This window comes from Salvelinus alpinus, chromosome 8 (genome assembly GCF_045679555.1).
Source record: "Salvelinus alpinus chromosome 8, SLU_Salpinus.1, whole genome shotgun sequence".
In the NCBI taxonomy this organism is placed as follows: Eukaryota; Metazoa; Chordata; class Actinopteri; order Salmoniformes; family Salmonidae; genus Salvelinus; species Salvelinus alpinus.
The window spans coordinates 70,580,630-70,599,547 of record NC_092093.1 but is presented as its reverse complement, the minus strand read 5'-3'; the positions used below and the strand labels follow the sequence as shown (position 1 = coordinate 70,599,547).

The window sequence follows — 18,918 nt, the reverse complement described above, 5'->3', positions numbered from 1 at the left end:
AAATGTGTTGGGCACCACGTAAATGTATCTACGCCTGCATCAGCTGGACCAGAGAGAGGGAGGGAGAAGGACAGGGGGGATGGAGGGAGGGAGGAGAGAGAAGTGGAGGGAGGAGAGAGGTGAAAGACAGAGGAGGTATAAGGACAGATAGAGTGGAAGAAATAGGGGGAGGAAAGAGAGGAGGTACAGTAGATGGAGAAGGAAAGAGAGATGGCGAGATGGAGGGGGAGAGAGCAAGGGAGAGATGGAGAGGGACTAAGATCAATTGGGAGTCTATCAACAGCAGCAGCGGTGATGTCTGCTGGAGTTATTTGTTACTGTGCCAACAGGGAGTCCACTAATTGACAGCGGGAGTTGAGTTGGGGGTGACGTGAGGGGATAATGATGGAGAGCTTGCTTGTGTGCTAGTTTACTTTACTGTAAGGTCAAACGTGAAGAGCATGCTAACGTATTTGTTAGTGTCAGTGAGTGGAAGTGTATGATTTAAGGGGGTTAACTTGGAGTGTGAGGGTGTTCAAATGCTTTCTGGTATACTTTGCAATAAGGAGACAGGCAGTACATGTCCATTAAAACATGGAAACTAAACAAACTACTCTGTGTTATGGGCTCACAGTACAATCCTATAAAGCCTTCACCTTTTAACCCTGATGACCACACACATAAACACTGACCTCTTGACACTCAATAAACCAGGCTAAAGCAAACTGCACCTGTATTAATGATATCTAGCTCAGAATACAGACGGTACAGACTGGGACAGATCAATATTTACTGAGACAGGGATCTCTCTCTCTCTCTCTCTCTCTCTCTCTCTCTCTCTCTCTCTCTCTCTCTCTCTCTCTCTCTCTCTCTCTCTCTCTCTCTCTCTCTCTCTCTCTCTCTCTCTCTCTCTCTCTCTCTCTCTCTCTCTCTCTCTCTCTCTCTCTCTCTCAAATTCAAATTCAAATTCAAGCTGCTTTATTGGCATGAAAAACATTGTGTCAATATTGCCAAAGCAACAATGTATACAATATACATTGTAATACAATTAAAACAATGACAAATAATAATATAGAATGGCAGTAAATAATAATACAAAATTAAATATAAAAAATAGTAACAATAAAATGGTAACAGTCAATAGTCGAATGTAATGTATGGTGTAATGCACCACTACCACCACCACTATCATTAAACTGCTATCATTACCATTACCACCCATACCATTACTATTTGGAATGATAAACAACAATAATAATACTAATAACAATAACAGTAATAACAATAACAGTCATAATAAGTAAGTTACTGCTTACTATGCAGATGTTATTATTCAGTGTCCCTCAGGCTATGGCAGGCAAATACATATTTGGCTGCAAGAGGAGCCATTGCTCCTTCGCCCATGAGTATTTTTAGTTTTTCCTCTGGGTTTAATAAGTTAAAATTTGGAATAAATGTAGTCATTTCTGTGAATAATGAATCTCTTGGTGAGGAATATTTATCACAGTAAAGGAGAAAGTGCATCTCTGTTTCTACCTCCCCTGTCGTGCAGTGACCACATACACGCTCCTCTTTGGGTAGCCATGTCTTTTTATGTCTGCCGGTTTCTATTGCCAATCGGTGGTCACTCAGCCTGTACTTGGTAAGGATCTGTCTCTGCTTCGAATCTCTGACAGAGTAGAGATATTCAGCCAATTCATATTCTCTGTTTAGGGTCAGATAGCAATTTAGTCGGCTTTGGGATTTTGTTTTGTTTTTCCAATGTTGTAAATATGAGTCCTTTGATTGGTTCATGATTTTGTTTATTGGAATTCTTTCTTTTGAAGCAGTGCCGGTGTCAGCTTGGTTGGTTAGGTCCAACACCAGCTGACTGAGAGGGCTCGTTTCTGGGCTCAGTTCTTGGGTTTGAAGTGCTTTCAATTGCAGACTCGAATTTGGACTTGAATTTAGATGTAGCCAAAATTTTAATGATCTTTTCTGTATTTTCATTATTACTGGAAAGCGGCCCAATTCTGCCCTACATGCATTAGTTGGTGTATTTCTCTGGACTTGTAGGATTTTCCGACAGAATTCTGCATGTAGGGTTTCAATTGGATGTTTGTCCCACATTTTAAAGTCCAGTTTATTGAGTGGCCCCCAAACCTCACTTCCGTAAAGAGCTATTGGTAGGATTACACTGTCAAATATTTTGGTCCAAATTCTAATTGGGATGTTGATTTTGAATAATTTCATTTTTATTGCATACAATGCTCTGCGGGCTTTTTCTTTGAGTGCATTCACTGCCATATTAAAGTTTCCCGATGCAGATATGGTCAGACCAAGGTAGGTGTAATTTTTTGTGTGTTCAATTATGGTGTTGTTCAGGGTGAATTTATATTTGTGTTTCTGACATCTGTTTTGTTTTTGGAAAATCATGATTTTAGTTTTTGGGAAATTTACTGCCAGGGCCCAATTATGGCAATATTGCTCTAGAATATTAATGTTCTGTTGAAGACCTTCTTTGGTTGGTGATAGAAGTACCAAGTCATCAGCATATAGCAGGTATTTCACCTCTGTGTCAAATAGTGTGAGTCCTGGGGCTGGAGAATGGTCCAACATGTCTGCTAATTCATTGATATAAATGTTGAAAAGATTTGGACTCAAACTACAGCCTTGTCTCACACCTCGACATTGTGAAAAGAATTCTGTTCTTTGGTTTTTGATTTTTATTGCACACTTATTTTCTGTGTACATACATTTTATTAAGTCATACACCTTACCACCAAGCCCACTCTGTAGAATTTTGTAGAATAGCCCTTCGTGCCAAATAGAATCAAATGCTTTTTTAAAGTCAATAAAGCCAGCAAAGATTTTGCCCTCTTTTTTTTGGTGGACGTGTTTATTAATTAGTGTGTGTAAGGTGTATATATGGTCAGTAGTGCGATGGTTAGGGAGAAAGCCAATTTGACATTTAGTTATTACATTTTTTTCTTGAAGAAAGGTTTGGATTCTTGAATTCAAAATGCTACAGAAAACCTTTCCCAAGTTACTGTTTACACAAATTCCCCCTCTCTCTCTCTCTCTCTCTCTCTCTCTCTCTCTCTCTCTCTCTCTCTCTCTCTCTCTCTCTCTCTCTCTCTCTCTCTCTCTCTCTCTCTCTCTCTCTCTCTCTCTCTCTCTCTCTCTCTCTCTCTCTCTCTCTCTCTCTCTCTCCTCTCTCTCTGTTGGTCCGATTGGACTTGCAGCCAACTGAGGTATGGACAGAGAGGGGAGTTGTCGAGTATTTATGTATGAGGCCGGAGTTGACGTCAATGGAAGCAGCTCTAGTCGATATGTCAGTCTGCTCTGAGACAGTAGGGACCATAGGTCTACCACTAAAGATGAGTTTTGAATGGCGGATGTCAGAGAGAGCAACAAGACTTTCGAATGGTTCTTGAATCAAGAATTACAATATAGACCGCCTTTGAAGAAAAGTACATTACACCTTTCCACAACACAAAGGTTGGTGTTGATTTTCATTAAGACACGTTATCTCTACCATGTATATGTTGTCATGTATGGCGTGTATGTAATGTACATATGTCATGCAGGATAACACTGAGGAGTTGGCTAAATGGGAACAGACTAGCAGACTATCATGCTAGCAGACTAGCGGGCTAGCAGCAGGTTAAGTGACAGCCAAAGATCCTGTGGGAGATATCTCTGTCATTTAAATCTCCCATGATACAACAGTCATTTTCCCCTCAGGGTACTGACCGTTTTCTAAATGATGTCATAACATCTGTCAGAAACCAGACGAGCAGAAAGCTGTGGCCACCAGCGAGCGAGTGAACATTGAACGCACAATGAGTGAACACCAATTGAGCGTTGTCTAAAACATTGAATGCACATTAAATGTCACATTGCTCATTGCAGCTTCTCTGTAAGGTTGCTGCCCAGCCTTTAAAAAGTGGAAAGAGAGACATCAAGCTGTCACAGTGGCTAGGTTTCCATCCAAATGGAAAACTCTGTTTATTCAGTTTTACACAAGACAAAGACAAAGACTTTTACACAAGACAAAACAAAACAATATAAATAATATACTCAACTAGAAAAAATACAAATAAAAAAATAAAATAATTAGCTTTAAAGATACCGTACTTTAGACAAGTTAAACACACCGGGCAGTAAATGGCGACAGATTTTCATGTGAAAATTAAAAAATCCGCTTAAAAACAAAATCCGCATTTTCTCATCAGACATGCGTTTCCATCATATTGACTTGTTGAGGATAAAAGACTGTGCGTGATGATGTTGTGCACATAAAAATACCTTTTGCAGTTAAATTCCCATATACCGAATAAAAAATAGAAGTTAAATGGGTTTCCATTGCATTTTCAAATCTACTGATGGTAAAAAAATAGAAACATTTGTTTTAAATAGCGTGTGCCCACTCTGGTATTTACACGTGTGCTCTAGCCAACAGCTAGCTGATACAGTGCAGGTATAGCCTACATGATGAGATAATTATGGACAAAAGAGCAAGATTATTTTTTCAAACTGCAGCCAAGCATAGATGATCATGTCACCAGAATAAGACCCTCGATATTTATTGGAAAGGAGCATCAAGCTCATCACCTTGCACTTTCAAGTTCATCATAACTTGTAGCTTAATAAAATGCATGCTTTCTCGAGGAGTCGTAGTGGTAGGACCACACAACATCCCATCGTGTGACTCCAAGTGTGACTCCAAGTTTAGTTCGATATGATGCTTATTCTATCAATATTTGCGCGTAAAAGCGTTTCCACCTACATAATTAATTTGACAGATACAAAAACAACCCACCTAGTCTAGCGTGTTTCGTTTTGTCGACATTTAGAAAGTTTACCGACAAATGTTCTGTTTCCATCAGGACAGTCATGACATTTCTTTATCCGACATGTACTTTACTCGGATGAAAATGTTGGATGGAAACCTGGTTATTGAGATTATAGACACAAACACACAGGGTTATCTTATCCTCCAATCCTGTTGTCAGATGTTTTCACTGTCAAACTATTTCCACAGAGGTAACACAGGTTAGGATTATACATCGGATTATAAAGCCCATCATGTTAATTCATGTCCTGCATGTCTGACTGTACTAGAGATTCCTTTTTGACCAGGTAAACTGAGGTTAACACAGGTAAGAAAGATTAGGGAGAGATTCAATAACTGAAACAAAAGAAGAATGACTTCCCCTTTCAAATAGTTGTTAAATCTTTTCAGATGTTTCATTTTTCTGTCAAGCCCTTCAAATGCACTGAAGTGCTCCCCTTGGAAATGTTTGTGAGTAGCATGTAATTGTGTTTTTGAGGTGGATCACGATTGTGATTTTGACTGATGTTTGTAGCACTCCCTAACGCATTCACTAAAGCACTGTACCCACACCTGTATATTTACTTTATATTATCTTACAGTATAATTAGTGTAATGGCTCACCTAAGTTGACTCTAGCAGTACCAAAGTGATAGGTTCTTTCATTGATTTTCAAGTCATGAAAAAGCAGCTGTCCTGAGGAGAAAAGGACAATTAATTGACAGCTTGCTGCCAGTTACCATGTTAGATAATATCATCAGGAATGATCTGCTGAGCCAGGTAAATATGTTTTACTCAAAATGGCCTTAATGCATCATCAGAATTGGCCGGCTAAATATAGTGGGCTTAGCTAAGTGTTTTTATCAGAGAACGGGGGGGGGGGGGGGGGGGAGTGAGAGACAACAAGAGACGATAGGGGGAAGAGAGAGAGAAAAAGAGATTAATAAATGCATCCTCTAGTTGGTTTAGTGACTAATCAGTAGATTCCCATTCCCTGTGTCCAAATGACTGTGCAAAGACATGTTAAAGTACAACACTATCCTGTCTGATTTAATAAATAACACGCATAAATAAAATCACCCCAGGCCTGTTTGAACCCACACTCTTAGAAAAAATTGTCCAAAGGGGTTCTTCAGCTGTCCCATAGTAGAACCCTTTTTAGTTTCAGGTAAAACCCTTTTTGGTTCCAGGTAGAACCATTTTTGTAGAGTGAGAGAAAACCCAAAACGGTTATACTTTGAACCAAAAGGGATCTACTATGGGGACAGCCGAAGAACCCTTTTAAGTTCTTGACAGCACCCCTGTCTGCACACCTGGGTGGGTTCATCCCTGATAACTCGCATCTCTGTCTGTGTTATCCTCTATTACTAATGGACAGAGAGGAGATGAGATAGGCCAAACAGAGATGGACTGCTAGAGAGAATATTTGTTTTCAGATTTAGCCAATTTAACACCTGGTGTGTTTCAAGCTTCAGGGGTGAGAGTAAAGGAGACGTTAGATCGAATAAGTATAGAGAGAGGGAGAGTGAGAGAGAAAGAGAGGGGGGGGGGAGGGAGGGAGGGAGGGAGGGAGGGAGAGGGGGATAGAGAGAGGGGGGGATTGTGTGTGTGTATCAGGAGCCACAGCTCGATAGGTTATGCCACAGGAGTGCAATCCTGTACTAGTTAACGATCGGTCTGTCCGTAAGGGGGAACGGACAATATTGTGGTGAAATAAGGTGACGATATCTCCACTGGTGACGGGTGGAACTAGAAGTCATTAGTCCAGAGATGTCATAGGAAATTCTGAGACTTGAGTCCCCATGGGCTCTGCTTTGAACCTTCTGTAGCTAATACACACACAGGGGCGGACTGGCCGCCTGGCATTTCGGGTAAATGCCAGATGGGCTGGTCCATTTTTAGCCCAGTCTGGCTAATAATGGGGGCCTCAAGAAATAGGCTAGTGTTGGGGGCTCAAGGAAAAGAATGGGCCATGTATAGTCTCGAGGAAATGAATGATCTGGTTTGGGGGAGAATATGTCTGTTGTGTTAGAAATGCCAGGGCCGATTTCTGCTCCCAGTACACCACTGCACACACACACACACACTTTTAAGGTTCCTCCTTTAAAAGTTGCGAGCTTGCACCGCGGCACTTAGAGGTACCCAGCGTCACGGCTTCATTACTCCAGACCACCACAAGGGGGAGTTAGAGCACTCATTATGCAATTGGGTCCCAAGGTTTTTATATGACCAATCATATCGAGTGGTTCCAATGACGAATTTGACGCAAGCCACCCGTCCCTGGTGGCTTTCTTCAACAATGATGGCTGACAAAACATTACGGGGGAAGCAGATGTAAGTAGTTATAACATCATAACGAGTCAAGATAAAATTGTACAATTGAGAGGAATATGTTAGTTAATGTAGAAACAAACGATTGTGCTTTTTTTTGTCATGAAGTTAATTTACGAAAATCGCGATTTAGAAAGTTAACTGACTAGCTAACATTAGCCAGCTAGCTAGCTGGTGTTATGACATGAGTACAGTATGACATTGTAATTTGTGTTGTTTAATGTTTTAGGGACTCCTGAGAAAACCAGAAAACCAGGCTGTCATCTTGGGAAACAGTGGATGTAAAGAATCTAGCTAGCTAAAACATTTACTGCACATTGAATGTACAATTGTGTAAGCTTGCCTTGCCATGCAATGTAGCTGAAGTAACATAGCTAATGTTAGCTAACTATTTACTTGCTTATTGTGTAGTGGAGGATAAAAATAACTGTATGCCTATGGATATGTAGCAAGCTACGGTATGTAGCCGATCTGTGTATGGACCCCAAAATGTTGGGGTATTCATACCAATCTATGAACCTCAGCTATCATAGTTGTTGAATCAACTTCATGTCTGAATGGCATTAATGAAGCCTATGGATTGAATAGAATATAATAACTTTATTGTGCCAAAGATGCAAGTCCTATATACTGTACATGTACTGTAGTTATTACCACGCATGAGATCCCCACATTGTAGCCTGTACATTGAATATATTCACTGATCATGTACTCTTCCATGCCAAATAAAGGTGTGGTTCAGGTATGAATCTCTGAGACATTTTTTTTCAGTCATATTCAATACCAGGTGTATCAAACTGCATTCTTTGAATGATGCTGTGTCTGCATGTATGTATTACAATTATACACTTCAACAGTGTTTACCACTCCTGCTCCTGGGACATCAATGATTACACATTGTATAACTATGCAGTAGACTAGAAACATGATTTAAGTAAAGGGTGATTTGTAATTCATATATACAGAAAGAAAGAAAATGATGCATATCTAAGTCCCTTCATCTGCATTAATCTGAGGACACAGGATAGTATTTCAATGAGATACTTAATTTCAACCAGTGGAGAACGTGAAATGCTTTATTGAAAGAAGTTCATTATCCAGGTGTCATAAATACATAATACATGCATTATAATTATAATAATTGTAATATTATATTATAAATACAAGTCCAATCTGTACTTCAATGCACATATGTGTGCATTATAAAACGAGGAAGAAAGACGAGGTGGGAGAGGTGTAGAGGACAAAGGGAAAGAGGTAAGAACAGAGGCAGACAGCATATGATTAATGAATTACAGTGCTACCCTAATATTCTCTCAGTTCATCACAATTACAGTGTCTCTAGCGGTGTCTCCTAACCAGCCTTGGGCCCCCAGTTGGCCCGAAGGTTATCTTAAGAGCGGGTGAGGTGGCGATGACGGGACTGGCTTCCTCTCTCACATCAAAACATACCTGCAGACGAGAGACGGATGTATAGAGAGAGAGCATGATTAAGCCTTGGTTTTTTTTGTTTTAACACGGTCAGTCATCATAATCATCAGGAGGTGAAATGCAAAACTGACCTTGGATCATTAACTCTGGGACTACTACATCTCTATCTGTATTTCAATGTAAAGCATCTCTGTAATAATAATTCCTGTTGACCTGACCTCTCACCTATGATCATGCTGTGCCCTCTGTGTCAGCCAGTTCAGATGCGGGAGGGGTTCACCGAAACAGCTGATATAACCTAGAGGATTTAGGGAGAAGGGGGAGAGGGATGAAGTGAAGGAGAGAGACTGTTATTGTGTGTGTGTGTGGTCTCACCTGGTGTCCACACTAAGTGGCCAAAGAGTACTTTATGCTGAAAAACAGACACATGAGGACAAACAATAAAAGATGTCATTACTAGACATAAATACCACTTGAAGCTTGATGACGACTTGATCATTTGAATCAGCTGTGCAGTGCTAAAGCAAAAACAAAAATGTGCACAGGTATTTGGAACATTCCGATATGTTGCTGGCGAGGTGTCAGTAAATGTCGGCAAAAAAGCGTAATTAAATTGTTTCGCGCAGCACAGTTACAGTCAACAACGCTCTGGTTAACACGAAAACTGCCTAACCAGCTCTGCTAGGGTGAGTAAAATGGTCAGAGTGGTCTCATTTGTGCCTGGAAGTAGCTAGCAAGCTAGCCTACGTTTGCTTGGGTGCTTGACTGCCTATGCCCGAACGTCCAGTGTGCGCTCCTTGAGTGAAATGGTCTGAATTTACCCAGAGGGTTTTGTGTTTTTCATGGAATAGAAACACCATAATATTAAACTAATTAATTACGCAAATACCAGTCAAAAGTTTGGACACACCTACTCATTCCAGGAGGTTTCTATACTTTCATTATTTTCTACATTGTAGAATAATAGTGAAAACCTCACAACTATGAAATAACACATATGGAATCAGTTAAGAACTAATTCTTATTTACACGGACAGCCTACTCCTTCCTCCCCATTGGGGGATTGAACCCCGGTCTCCCGCGGGTCTGCAATATTGAAGACTCTCAAATGCTTCTCAAAGATGCCCTCTGGTGGTCAAACAAGGAATAACTTGCAGTAACAGAAAAAATGGCTGAGAATGAAATTACGTGCCACAGAATGCTGAGGCAGCACTCAAGGTGTGCCGCAGTATGACGCAACGTTTAAAGGAGGAACCACTGATTTAAATTAGAATGATAATCTATAAACAATAGGAAATAATTGCGTGGGTCGTTATTGCTAATTTTGAGTTTTCTAACTTTCATCATCCAGATTCTTCAAATCAAGTTTAGTGTTTATTTGTTACGAGAGACCTGGTCTGAAATAGAAGTGCCTGCAACATTAAACACAAGTGGCTATGCAATAGAGGAAAAGTCAATAAACAATTCCACACCTTAATTTAACTCCCCTAATCAAATCAGTCTATTATTTAAGATATTAATCATTTATTATGCCTGTGTCTAAGTCTCTGTTACATTCAGTGGCGTGTCCAGAACATTTTGAATCGGGTGGCCAAGGTGAGGCACAGACCCAGTTTAGTGGGGCCATAACATTTTGAACCTTAATCGATGCAAGGTGTTTTTTCAACATAAGTATGATGGTTCAACGCATGAAATGCTTCAGCTTAGGTTTGATACATTTCCCTGTTCAAATACATCATAAATTGATTCCAAAAGTCTTGTTTCAGTGTTTTGCATTCAAGGTCAGAATTTTATAAAAGGGTATTAGCATATAGCAGTAAATTCAATTGAAAGTGCCATCCAGAGTGCCAATTATACATTCAGGGGGTCTCTATTTTTTTGAAGGGACCTCCTATGTGTGAATTTGTTATGGGCTTTATAGTAAAGACATGTCATTCAAAAAAATGTATTACCTTTGAATGTGTCATGAACACAACCAGTCATGATGTTTTCATCTCATTGTCAAATGAATCAGTTCAAAAAGTAGGTTACCTGTATCCAAACAGTTTACTGTTCCATAACTATCCATGTTTCCTAATTTTCCTTCAATTAGCAAGAGGTTGAATCTATTTCCCCAGAGAAAGCATCCAGTGTGTTCCCCATTAAAACTGTCACAGATACAGTAAACAGGATTTCACTTTTAGATGCTTGCTAGGCTTCCTTGAGTTACGATATCAGAAGCCTGTTCTAGAATGTAATAAGCCATTCTATAGTGTAAGAAGACTTAAGTAAGCCTTATAATTGTCCTAATCAAACACTGATAAATGAGTGTGTGCCCAGATGAACTTCTGACAGTTTCTTTCAAAAAACCTATTTAGTACGTATAGGGGTTTTGCTGTTCATATTTAAATTCAATGTTGTGTCTACTACTGTATGTGTGCATCCCAGAGTCAAATTGATTCCTATTGTTGACATGGTAATGTTTTTGACTTTGTTATTCCCATCACTGATCCCCACAGAGGCGTAACCATGGTGAAAATTGAAAGATGAGACTGATATCTGACTTATATAATTCTGTGACGGTAAACTGAGACACAATCTCAAGAATGCAATCAGCCTCTCAAATTACCTTTTGGCTTGTGTTTGTTAGGAGAGCAGTAAAATCATCCTTCGTCTCTCTCTCTCTCTCTCTCTCTCTCTCTCTCTCTCTCTCTCTCTCTCTCTCTCTCTCTCTCTCTCTCTCTCTCTCTCTCTCTCTCTCTCTCTCTCTCTCTCTCTCTCTCTCTCTCTCTCTCTCTCTCTCTCTCTCTCTCTCTCTCTCTCTCTCTCTCTCTCTCACACACGCTCACACACGCGCGCACACACATACAGTACACACACAGTGCTTCTTGAGCGAGGTGATAGATAGAGAGAGTGAGGAAGGAGCCTTAAATAAGGGTGAACAAATAAAAAAGGGAGGGAGTGGAGAGGTTGAAGGATGGGGAAGTGTAAATGAGAACATAATGGGGAGGTTGAAGGGGGAAGGGTAAATGAGGACATAGTGGGGAGGTTGAAGAAGGGGGAAGTGTAAATGAGGACATAGTGGGGAGGTTGAAGAAGGGGGAAGTGTAAATGAGGACATAGTGGGGAGGTTGAAGGAGGGGGAAGGGTGAATGAGGACATAATGGGGAGGTTGAAGAAGGGGGAAGTGTAAATGAGAACATAGTGGGGAGGTTGAAGAAGGGGGAAGTGTAAATGAGAACATAGTGGGGAGTTTGAAGAAGGGGGAAGTGTAAATGAGAACATAGTGGGGAGTTTGAAGAAGGGGGAAGTGTAAATGAGGACATAGTGGGGAGGTTGAAGAAGGGGGAAGTGTAAATGAGGACATAGTGGGGAGGTTGAAGGAGGGGGAAGGGTGAATGAGGACATAGTGGAGAGGTTGAAGAAGGGGGATGGGTAAATGAGGACATAGTGGGGAGATTGAAGAGGGAGGAAGGGTAAATGAGGACATAGTGGGGAGATTGAAGAAGGGGGAAGGGTAAATGAGGACATAGTGGGGAGATTGAAGAAGGAGGAAGGGTAAATGAGGACATAGTGGGGAGATTGAAGAAGGGGGAAGGGTAAATAAGGACATAGTGGGGAGATTGAAGAAGGAGGAAGGGTAAATGAGAACATAGTGGGGAGGTTGAAGAAGGGGGAAGTGTAAATGAGGACATAGTGGGGATGTTGAAGAAGGGGGAAGTGTAAATGAGGACATAGTGGGGAGGTTGAAGGAGGGGGAAGGGTGAATGAGGACATAATGGGGAGGTTGAAGAAGGGGGAAGTGTAAATGAGAACATAGTGGGGAGGTTGAAGAAGGGGGAAGTGTAAATGAGAACATAGTGGGGAGGTTGAAGAAGGGGGAAGTGTAAATGAGGACATAGTGGGGAGGTTGAAGAAGGGGGAAGTGTAAATGAGGACATAGTGGGGAGGTTGAAGGAGGGGGAAGGGTGAATGAGGACATAGTGGAGAGGTTGAAGAAGGGGGATGGGTAAATGAGGACATAGTGGGGAGATTGAAGAGGGAGGAAGGGTAAATGAGGACATAGTGGGGAGATTGAAGAAGGGGGAAGGGTAAATGAGGACATAGTGGGGAGATTGAAGGAGGAGGAAGGGTAAATGAGGACATAGTGGGGAGATTGAAGAAGGGGGAAGGGTAAATAAGGACATAGTGGGGAGATTGAAGAAGGAGGAAGGGTGAATGAGGACATAGTGGAGAGGTTGAAGGAGGGGAAGGTGAATGAGGATAAAGTAGGGAGGTTGAAGGAGGGGGAAGAGTGAATGAGGATATAGTGGGGAGTTTGAAGGAGGGGGGAGGGTGAATGAGGACATAGTGGGGAGGTTGAAGGAGGGGAAGGGTGAATGAGGATATATTGGGGAGGTTGAAAGATGGTGAAGGGTGAATTAATTAATTATACAGTATATTTACATTTTAGTCATAAAGCATTGACCTGAATCTGAAACACATACTTCATGGGGCCCTGACATTGTCCCCCAAGAGGAATCTGTCAGAACAGGAGACAGGATGAGGAGGCGGAAGAGGAGTCTCTTTGCTTTGAGACTCGAAATTGAGCTCAGGTGCATCCTGTTTCCATTGATCATCAACTTGAATGTAGTCCACCTGTGGTAAATTCAATTGATAGGACATGATTTGAAAATGCACACACCTGTCTATATATGGTTCCACAGTTGACAGTGCATATCAGAGCTAAAACCAAGCCATGTGGTCGAAGGAATTGTATGTAGAGCTCCAAGACAGGATTGTGTTGAGGAACAGATCTGGGGAAGGATACCAAAAAATGTGTGCAGCATTGAAGGTCTCCAAGAACACAGTGGCCTCCATCATTCTTAAATGGAAGAAATTTGGAACCACCAAGACTCTTCTTAGAGCAGACCGCCCGGCCAAACTGAGCAATTGGGGGAGAAGGGCCTTGGTCAGGGAGGTGACCAAGAACCCGATGGTCACTCTTACAGAGCTCCAGAGTTCCTCTGTGGAGATGGGAGAACCTTCCAGAAAGACAACCATCTCTGCAGCACTCCACCAATCAGGACGTAATGGTAGAGTGTCCAGACTTAAGCCACTTCTCAGTAAAAGGCACATGACAGCCCGCTTGGAGTTTGCCAAAAGGCAAATAAAGGACTCTCAGACCATGAGAAACAAGATTCTCTGGTCTGATGAAACCAAGATTGAACTCTTTGGCCTGAATGACAAATGTTACGTCTGGAGGAAACCTGGCACCATCCCTATGGTGAAGCATGGTAGTGGCAGCAGCGTGCTGTGGGGGTGTTTTTCAGCGGCATGGACTGGGAGACTAGTCAGGATCAAGGGAAAGATTAACAGAGCAAAGTACAGAGAGATCCTTGATGAAAACTTGCGAGAGAGTGCTCAGGACCTCAGACTGGGGTGAAGGTTCACCTTCCAACAGGACAACAACCCTAAGCCCACAGCCAAGACAACACAGGAGTGGCTTTGGGCCAAGTCTCTGAATGTCCTTGAGTGGCACAGCCAAATCTCTGTAGAGACCTGAAAATAGCTGTGTTGCAATGCTCCCCATCCAAACTGACAGAGCTTGAGAGGATATCTTGAGAATAATGGGAGAAACTCCCCAAATACAGGTGTGCCAAGCTTGTAGCGTCATACCCAAGAAGACCCAAGGCTGTAATTGCTGCCAAAGGTGCTTCAACAAAGTACAGAGTAAAGGCTCTGAATACTTATGTAAATGTATATTTCAGTTTCTTATTTTTAATACATTTGTAAAAATTTCTCAAAGCCTGTTTTTGCTTTGTCATTATGGGGTATTGTGTGTAGATTGGGCTCCCGAGTGGTGCAGCGGTCTAAGGCACTGCATCTCAGTGCTAGAGGTGTCAGTACAGACCCTGGTTTGATTCCAGGCTGAATCACAAACGGGAGTCCCATATGGCGGCTCACAATTGGCTCAGCGTCGTCCGGGTTTGGCCGTCATTGTGAATAAGATTTTAACTGACTTGCCTACTGTAGTTAAATAAAGGTTAAATAAAAAAATATTTTAAAAAGTTTGATGAGTGGAAAAAACAATTGAATCCACCTGGCCAACATCCGGTGAAATTGCAGAGCGCGGAATTCAAACTACAGTATTATAAATATTTAACTTTCATAAAATCACAAGTGTAATAAATCAAAATAAAGCTTAACTTCTTGTTAATCCAGCCGTTGTCTCAGATTTCAAAAAGGCTTTACAGTGAATGCAAACCATGTGATTATTTGAGGACAGCGCCCCGCATACAAACACATGAAAAACATATTTCAACCAGGCAGGTGCGACACAAAAGTCAGAAATAGCGATATAAAAAATGCCTTGCCTTTGGTGATCTTCTTCTGTTGGCACTCCAAAAGGTCCCAGTTACATCACAAATGGTCCTTTTGTTTGTTAATGTTCTTCTTTATATCCATTAAAACTCCGTTTAGCTGACGCGCTTCAGTCAATAATCCACCCAGTTTCCCTCCATCAAAATGCATACAAAATGAAACCCAAACGTTACTAATAAACTTTTCCAAATAAGTCAAACAACATTTATAATCAAACCTTAGGTACCCTAATACGTAAATAAACTATAAAAATTTAAGACAGAGAATCGTTATTGTCTTTACCGAAGCAAAATACCAAAGAACGCGCTCTCTTCCACGCTCTTGGAAACACTACAGCCAAAATGGGAGCCACCTATAAAAACTACAATTCCTGGCTCATTTTTCCAGAAACCAGCCTAAAACTCTTTCTAAAGACTGTTGACATCTAGTGGAAGCCCTAGGAACTGCAATCTGGGAGGACTTGGCCTTATAATAAAAGTGATAGTCATTGAAGAAAGTGGTAGGCCAATTTTTTGGGGGGGGATGGTTTGTTCTCGGGGTTTCGCCTGTCATATCAGTTCTATTATACTCATAGACATAATTTTAACAGTTTTAGAAACTTTAGAGTGTTTTATATCCTAGCTTCTGGGCCTGAGTAACAGGCAGTTTACTTTGGGCACGCTTTTCATCCGGACGTCAAAATACTGCCCCCTACCCAAGAGAGGGTAAAGTAACAAAATGTGTAAAAATTCAAGGGCTCTGAATACTTTCCGAATGCACTGTTACTGGGTATACCAAACATTAGGAACACCTTCCTAATATTGAGATGCACCCCCTTTGACCTTAGACCAGCCTCAATTCGTCGGGGCATGGACTCTACAAGGTGTCGAAAGCGTTCCACAGGGATGCTGAACCATGTTGACTCCAATGCTTCCCACAGTTGTGTCAGGTTAGCTGGATGTCCTTTGGGTGGTGGACCATTCTTGATACACGCAGGAAACTGTTGAACATGAAAATCCCAGCAGCGTTGCAGTTCTTGACACACTCAAACCAGTGCAACTTGCACCTACTACCATACCAAGTTCAAAGGCACAATTCATGTCTCAATTGTCTCAAGTCTCCTCCCCTTCATCTACACTGATTGAAGTGGATTTAACAGGTGACATCAGTAAGGGATCATAGCTTTCACCTGGATTTACCTGGCCAGTGTATGTCATGGAAAGAGCATAATGTTTTGTACACTCAGTGTACATGCACACACACACACACACACACACACACACACACACACACACACACACACACACACACACACACACACACACACACACACACACACACACACACACACACACACACACATACACAGACAAACATTTTGAAGGATAGACGGAAGGCCTCTAGAACTCCTAATCAAATCAAATCAAATTTGATTTGTGACATGCGCCGAATACAACAGGGAAATGCTTACTTACAAGCCCAACAGCTCTAGATATATAGTCTGACTGAGGTGTGGGATAGTTTTCTCCTTCACAGTCGATTGGATTGATGGTGACAGAGACAAGGACTTCATGTCTGTCAATATCATGCACGAAACATTTTGATTAGAAAACATGCATGCAATCACACACTAACACAGAATCCCACCCCAGCACACACACTGGCACTACATCATAAGACACATTGCACAAAGACACACAATCATCCCTAACTAACACAAGCACACACTATCACATTCGTGCAAAAATAGACACAATTTCACGCATGTATGAACGCACGCTGCCGCAAGCAAGCAAGCACACACACACACACAGACACACACAAACAATTCACTACTGCTCTTGGTCAAAGTGTGCACATGTGCTTAGAAGGCTTTGGAGTCTAGTGTCTGTGTTTATGTGTGGGTATGCATGTTCACTAATCACAGTTCAGGGCACTGACCATGACACACAGGGTGTGGTGAATATTATCACTCCCCACCAGATCCTGCATCCACTGTCACTCCTTTCACTGTAATGTCACCCGCTGTCACCCTCTGTTCGGTTATCTGGGTAAAAAATGCACTGGGTTGCGGGTATGTTTACTCTGAAGGGATCACAGTATAGCCTTTGTTTATTTAGGCACAGGGTGCTGTAGCATATGTTTGATATAAGGCCTAACATTCACTCTTAGATCACTAAACTGAAACGGGATGCATTGCAATCACATAGGCCTAGTAGGAGTCTCTTGGAGATTTAAAGTCCTCAAGTTGATGTTTGAGCTTATACCAGCCAATCAACCGTTCAACAGGATATGAACAAGTCAACTGAAGTGTTAAACATTCTGTAAAGTAGATTATATATGCTTATGATTATATCAATTCCCCTCTCTCTCTCTCTCTCTCTCTCTCTCTCTCTCTCTCTCTCTCTCTCTCTCTCTCTCTCTCTCTCTCTCTCTCCCTCTCTCCCTCTCTCTCTTTCTCTCCCTTGTTCTCTCTCTCTCTGTCTCTCTCTGTCTCTCTCTCTCGCTCTGTCTCTCTCTCTCTCTCTTTCTCTGTCCCTCTCTATCTCCAGCTGTGGTGTGTGTATTGATTAATGACAGTCATTCATTAGGCCATTGCCAGCCAGCTGACAACAGATGAAGCCTCTGGGAAATGGAGTCTTCTTTGGTGTGTGTGTTCTTGTGCATGCAATAGTTCCATTAGGGGTGTGTTGCCTAATCTGATGTTCTATTCTGTATGGGACATATTGTTTGTGACTTCTCAATAAAACATATAGTTTGTGCCTGTGTAACATATGGTAAGACTGATGCAATAACCATTAATACCTGGAAGGCTGTGAAGTTATTAGAGGGGGTGGGTTGAGTAGTTTTGCCTGCCTGCATGATTAGTAGTGCAGTAAGGAAACACAGTTTCCAGGGATGGGCCATTATATATATTTTTCTCTCTGTTGTTGAGGGTAAATACTGTAAGCTTGTGAAGATTACGTTCTAAGCCTGGGGTTACAAAGGGAGAAGGGACCAAGGCCATATTGCATGTGGATGGCTGTATCTGCTCTGTAGTCTGCTCACTCACACAGGAAGCCCATATATGGCTCGCAGGACATAGAGAAGAAGGACAACAGAATACTGCCTCGAGTATTCTCCTCCTTTCCATCCCCAGGTTGTTGTTATAAATTACATTGTGTTCTCAGTCATCTAACCTGGTAGAGTGAAGGTAAATAAATGAATAAATAAATCAGGGGTGACGGAAGAAAGGTGAAGAGGAAGGGAAGTGATTGATTACTGTTGGGACAGAGCACATGTGTCTAGAATTCAGGGGATGGAACCTTCAGCAGGCCAGGGATCACAGTGGATGAGGGGTTTATGGGGGAAACAAGGGGAGGAGGGGTGAAGGGGTTTACAGGCTGTTGTGACAACTGATGCGTCCTTCAGTGGCGTCCTTCAGTGTCGAACTGTGTAGACAGTCATCGATCTACAAGTAGTTTTGCATGCCGAACAACCCCAGGCAACATCAGGAGCCCAGCGTTGCGCGTTGACCAACAGCGCACCTTCAGCATTTAAATGCTAAAATGGCTTGTGTGATATTAGCATTTATTAGTTGAGTGACAACCTATGAAATAAGCTAGGTTATTGTTATCGATGCGCTGTTGAAAATGTTGTTTTACCGGAATAAAAGGAAGCTACCTGAGACACAACTCTCATCTGCCTATACCTGCTGAATAGATTTGATTTCCATTGTTCAGGTTCACCATCAGCTACAGTTTTGGTAGTTTTGCTTTAAACAATCAGTGTATATGGTCATGTTTTAGATATACACGGTAGAGTTTATAATTTCATAATAAGGACGGCAATTGCACACTGCATGGCCGAAGCGAGAGGAGAAGAGGTCAAAACCATTTGATTTGAGATGGGGGTGAAATCCAAAATTGTGCTATATACTCATTGGCTATGTCATAGCTAATTTGTAAAGAATAAATATTGATACATTACTATCTCAAACACTTAATCTGCAAAAATGACAAGTTAATTAGTGGGTGATGGTGATTTCAGCACCAAAGTGG

The 18,918-nt window shown here is 41.7% G+C and overlaps 1 protein-coding gene and 1 long non-coding RNA gene across 4 annotated transcripts in view; one reads left to right on the top strand and one right to left on the bottom strand.

Annotated features, from left to right (window-relative positions):
* The window catches only part of neto1l (neuropilin (NRP) and tolloid (TLL)-like 1, like), a 165,529-nt gene that overhangs the window by 61,814 nt on the left and 84,797 nt on the right, over nt 1–18,918 (top strand). The window lies entirely within an intron of this gene.
* LOC139583630 (uncharacterized) overlaps nt 8,195–18,918 on the bottom strand; it is a 30,840-nt gene continuing 20,116 nt past the window's right edge. The window contains exons 3-4 of the long non-coding RNA XR_011676585.1: nt 8,783–8,855; nt 8,195–8,578 (exon numbers count right to left, since the gene is read on the bottom strand). This is a non-coding gene — a long non-coding RNA (uncharacterized lncRNA). The remainder of the gene's footprint in view (nt 8,579–8,782; nt 8,856–18,918) is intronic.